General features: G+C 40.5%; 1 non-coding gene across 1 annotated transcript; it reads right to left on the bottom strand.

The window, feature by feature from the left end:
- Nucleotides 1-1,980: 1,980 nt before the first annotated feature.
- Nucleotides 1,981-2,088, bottom strand: LOC130942502 (small nucleolar RNA R71). The gene has a single exon (XR_009071070.1). It is a non-coding gene; the product is annotated as a small nucleolar RNA R71 (small nucleolar RNA).
- Between the last annotated feature and the right edge of the window lie 3,062 nt (nucleotides 2,089-5,150).

The raw sequence follows: 5,150 nt of genomic DNA on the forward strand, positions 1-5,150 counted from the left end.
ATCAATCTTGCTTTTGGAGCAGTGATTTGCTAAGGCTTGGCTGACCTTTGGTCATGTCTAGTGTTTTGGACCGAAGCTTTCTTTGGAAGCTTGGCTGGCTGTGAAGCCATGTCTAATTCCTGGACCGGAGTCTTAGACTAGCATTGCACTGATTCCTGGAATTCTCATTAAGAATTTTGATACCTTCTTTTTCCACTTAATTTTCGAAAAACACAAAAAAAAATTAAAAATTAAAAAATCATAAATTCAAAAATATTTCTTGTTTGAGTCTAGTGTCTCATCCTAAGTTTGGTGTCAACTGCATGCATTCATATGTCTTAGTGATCTTCAAGATGTTCTTGATGATTCACTTGCTCTGATCTTTGAATTCTATTGACTTGAGTATTTTGTGTGTCTCATATGCATTTTCAGTTCATTAGTGTCAGTAGTATACAAACTGCTAAGTTTGGTGTCTTGCATGCATTGTTATTTGATTCTTGTTGCATTTTAATTATTAAAAATCCAAAAATATTTTTAATTTGTGTCTTTTCAAGTCAATGATATAAGGGATTGAAGATTCAGAACACACTGCAGAGGAATTATACAGAAAAAGCTGAGCATTCAAAAATGCCCAGTGAAGAAGGCAGACTGGCGTTTAAACGCCAGCCAGGGCACCTGGTTGGGCGTTTAACGCCCAAAAAGGTAGCATTTTGGGCGTTAAACGCCAGAATGTATACCATTCTGGGCGTTTAACGCCAGGATGGTGCTAGGGGGAAGATTTTGTTTTCAAATCAATTTTTTTCAAGTTTTTCAAAATCAAATCTTTTTCAAATCAAATCTTTTCACTCAAATGTTTTCAAAATTAATTTCTTTCCTTTCAAAGATACTTACTAACAATTAATGATTTGATTGAACAATTTTTGCCTTTTCTGTTAAGGAAGGTTTTATGTTTGAATCATATCTTTTCTTGTTAGGCAAGTCACTAATTTTCCAAATCAAATCTTTTAAAATAATTTCAAAACATATCTTTTAAAATGGTTTTCAAATCATATCTTCTCAATCACATCTTTTTAAGACAATAACCTTTCAATCATATTTTTTTATCATATCTTTTTCAAATTAGTTTTCAATCAAATCTTTTAGTTTCTAATTTCAAAATCTTTTTCAAAAATCACTTGATTTCTCTTCCACTTTCAATTTTCGAAAATTATCAATCAAATTTTCAAAATGTTTTCAAAATCTTTTAATTGAATTTTCGAAAATCCTCTTCCCTCCTTCTCACATCCTTCTATTTATGGAGTACCACTCCTTCTAAATGCACAATTCGAACCTTATCTAATTAAAGTTCGAATTCTTCTTCTCCTTCTTCTTTCTATTTCTCTTTTCCTCTGACATTTCAAGGAATCTCTATACCGTGACATAGAGGATTCCACATTTTCTTTTTCTCTTCTCTTTCATATGAGCAGGAGCAGAGACAAAGGCATTCTTGTTGAAGCTGAACCTGAACCCGAAAGGACCTTGAAGAGAAAGCTAAGAGAAGCCAAAGCATAACTCTCTTTAGAGGACCTGACCGAATTCTTCAAAGAAGAAGAACCCATGGCAGCCGAAAACAACAACAATGCCAACAATGCAAGGAAGGTGCTGGGTGACTTTACTGCACCTACTCCCGACTTCTATGGGAGAAGCATCTCTATCCCTGCCATTGGAGCAAACAACTTTGAGCTTAAGCCTCAATTAGTTTCTCTAATGCAACAGAATTGCAAGTTCCATGGACTTCCAATGGAAGATCCTCATCAGTTTTTAGCTGAATTCTTGCAAATCTGTGATACAGTCAAGACTAATGGGGTTAACCCTGAGGTCTATAGACTGATGCTATTCCCTTTTGCTGTAAGAGACAGAGCTAGAATATGGTTGGATTCTCAACCTAAAGAAAGCTTGGACTCTTGGGAAAAGCTAGTCAATGCCTTCTTGGCAAAGTTCTTTCCACCACAAAGATGGAGTAAGCTTAGAGTGGAAGTCCAAACCTTCAGACAGAAGGATGGAGAATCCCTCTATGAAGCTTGGGAAAGATACAAACAATTAATCAGAAGATGTCCTTCAGACATGCTTTCTGAATGGAGCATCATAGGTATCTTCTATGATGGTCTCTCTGAACTATCCAAGATGTCTTTGGATAGCTCTGCTGGAGGATCTCTTCATTTGAAGAAGACGCCTGCAGAAGCTCAAGAATTGATTGAAATGGTTGCAAATAACCAATTCATGTACACTTCTGAAAGAAATCCTGTGAACAATGGGACTAGTCAGAAGAAAGGAGTTCTTGAGATTGACACTCTGAATGCCATATTGGCTCAGAATAAAATATTGACTCAACAAGTCAATTTGATTTCTCAAAGTCTGTCTGGAATGCAAAATGCACCAAACAGTACTAAGGATGCTTCATCTGAGGAAGAAGCTTATGATCCTGAGAACCCTTCCATGGAAGAGGTGAATTACCTAGGAGAACCCTATGGAAATACCTACAATTCTTCATGGAGAAATCACCCAAATCTCTCATGGAAGAATCAAGAGAGACCTCAACAAGGTTTCAATAACAATAATGGTGGAAGAAACAGGTTTAGCAATGGCAAGCCTTTTCCATCATCTTCTCAGCAACAGACAGAGAGTTCTAAGCAGAATACTTCTGACTTAGCAACAATGGTCTCTGATCTAATAAAGACCACTCAAAGTTTCATGAATGAAACAAGGTCCTCCATCAGAAATTTGGAAGGACAAGTGGGTCAGCTGAGCAAGAAAGTTACTGAACTCCCTCCTAGTACTCTCCCAAGTAATACAGAAGAAAATCCAAAAGGAGAGTGCAAGGCCATCAACATGGCCGAATATGGAGAGGAAAGAGAGGAAGAAGACGCCACTGAGAAAGACCTCAGTGGGCGTGCACCACTCTCCTCTGAGTTCCTCAATGAGGAACCTTGGGAATCTGAGGCTCAAAATGAGACCATAGAGATTCCATTGGACTTACTTCTGCCATTCATGAGCTCTGATGAGTATTCTTCGTCTGAAGAGGATGAGTATGTCACTGAAGAGCAAGTTGCTAAATACCTTGGAGCAATCATGAAACTAAATGACAAGTTATTTGGAAATGAGACTTGGGAGGATGAACCTCCCTTGCTCACCAAAGAACTGGATGACTTGTCTAGGCAGAAACTGCCTCAAAAGAGGCAGGATCCTGGGAAGTTTTCTATACCTTGTACCATAGGCACCATGACCTTCAAGAAGGCCTTGTGTGACTTAGGGTCAAGTGTGAACCTCATGCCCCTCTCTGTAATGGAGAAATTAGGGATCTTAGAGGTGCAAGCTGCAAGAATCTCATTAGAGATGGCAGACAACTCAAGAAAACAAGCCCATGGACTTGTAGAGGATGTTCTGGTTAAAGTTGAAGACCAGTACATTCCTACTGATTTCATAGTCCTAGAGACTGGGAAGTGCATGGATGAATCCATCATCCTTGGCAGACCCTTCCTAGCCACAGCAAAGGCTGTGATTGATGTTGACAGAGGAGAGTTAATCATTCAAGTGAATGAAAAATCCTTGGTGTTTAAGACCCAAGGATATCCCTCTGTCATCATGGAGAGGAAGCATGAAGAGCTCCTCTCAAAACAGAGCCAAACAGAGCCCCCACAGTCAAACTCTAAGTTTGGTGTCGGGAGGCTACAACCAAACTCTAAGTTTGGTGTTGAAACCCCACATTCAAACTCTAAGTTTGGTGTTGGGAGGTTTCAACACGGTTCTGAGCATTTCTGAGGCTCCATGAGAGCCCTCTGTCAAGCTAATGACATTAAAGAAGCGCTTGTTGGGAGGCAACCCAATGTTTTATAATTAATTATTTTCTTTTGTTATTTTATCTTTTTGTAGGTTGATGATCATAAGAAGTCACAAAAACAATGAAAAAAGCAAAAACAGAATGAAAAACAGGAAGAAAAACAGCACACCCTGGAGGAGAAGAAACTGGCGTTCAAACGCCAGTAATGCTAGCTGTTGGGCGTTTAACGCCCAGTCTGGCACCATTCTGGGCGTTTAACGCCAGAAAGGGGCACCAGACTGGCGTTAAACGCCAGTAAAGGGCAAGAACCTGGCGTTAAACGCCAGGAATGGGCACCAGCCCGGCGTTTAACGCCAGAAATGGCTCAAAACGTGATTTTGAGCAACATTTGGTGCAGGGATGACTTTTCCTTGACACTACAGGATCTGTGGACCCCACAGGACCCTACCATCACTCTCTCTCTTCTTCCCCCATTCACCAATCACCTCAACACCTCTTCCCCAAAAACCCCTCACCTATCAAATCCCATCTTTCTCTTCACCACTCACATCCATCCCTCATAAACCCCACCAACCTCACCCTTCAAATTCAAACCACTCTCCCTCCCTCCTATAAATACCCTTCTTCAACTCTTCATTTTCACACAACCTAAACACCCTTTCTTCCCCCTTCTTGGCCGAATACACCACCATCTCCCTCTTCTTCATTTCTTCTTCTTCTACTCTCTTCTTTCTTCTTTTGCTCGAGGACGAGCAAACATTTTAAGTTTGGTATGGTAAAAGCGTTGCTTTTTCATTTTTCCATAACCATTTATGGCATCTAAGGCCGGAGAAACCTCTAAAAAGAGGAAAGGGAAGGCAAAAGCTTCCACCTCCGAGTCATGGGAGATGGATAGATTTCTCTCAAGGGTGCATCAAGACCACTTCTATGAAGTTGTGGCCTTGAAGAAGGTGATCTCCGAGGTCCCCTTTTCACTCAAAAAGGGTGAATATCCGGAGATCCGCCATGAGATCCGAAGAAGAGGTTGGGAAGTTCTTACCAACCCCATTCAACAAGTCGGAATCTTGATGGTTCAAGAGTTCTATGCCAATGCATGGATCACAAAGAACCATGACCAAAGTGTGAACCCGAATCCAAAGAACTATCTCACTATGGTTCGGGGGAAATACTTGGATTTTAGTCCGGAGAGTGTGAGGGTGGCGTTCAACTTGCCTATGATGCAAGGAGATGAGCATCCTTACACTAGAAGGGTCAACTTTGATCAAAGGTTGGACCAAGTCCTCACAGTCATATGTGAAGAGGGCGCACAATGGAAGCAAGATTCAAGAGGAAAGCCGGTCCAATTGAGAAGGCA

The sequence above is a fragment of the Arachis stenosperma genome, chromosome 7, assembly GCF_014773155.1.
Source record: "Arachis stenosperma cultivar V10309 chromosome 7, arast.V10309.gnm1.PFL2, whole genome shotgun sequence".
Taxonomy (NCBI): Eukaryota; Viridiplantae; Streptophyta; class Magnoliopsida; order Fabales; family Fabaceae; genus Arachis; species Arachis stenosperma.